This window comes from Mya arenaria, chromosome 7 (genome assembly GCF_026914265.1).
Source record: "Mya arenaria isolate MELC-2E11 chromosome 7, ASM2691426v1".
Taxonomy (NCBI): Eukaryota; Metazoa; Mollusca; class Bivalvia; order Myida; family Myidae; genus Mya; species Mya arenaria.
In genome coordinates, this window is record NC_069128.1 from 27,914,723 (window position 1) to 27,915,134 (window position 412).

Below are 412 nucleotides of genomic sequence, written 5' to 3' on the forward strand. Positions count from 1 at the left end.
ATTACGCCTCATTTTCATTAATTGTGGATAGCACATTCCCTTTAAATAAACGACGCACTGAATAACAATTGGTTAGATACACTGGCCAACGCATAGTCTTGTGCTGATTTTCATGAAATAAATAGATCTTGCAATTTCAAATTCTACATAAAAGGCCAAAAATCATCCACCATGTGTAAGGATTCTCGATTTGACCTGACATTTATACGTAACGTAAGAGAAGAGAACTTTGGTTATAATTGATATCTTACTGAATTTTATATAAACAATGTTTAGAAACTATGGCCTGTAATGCTGGCAAAATCCTTCACCAGCGCGCACATATTTTGAACTAAATTTTAATGACATCATTTCTGGAATTGTTTGACGTCATCAAGAATCCAGTGCAATCTTAAGCTTTAAGCACAACATC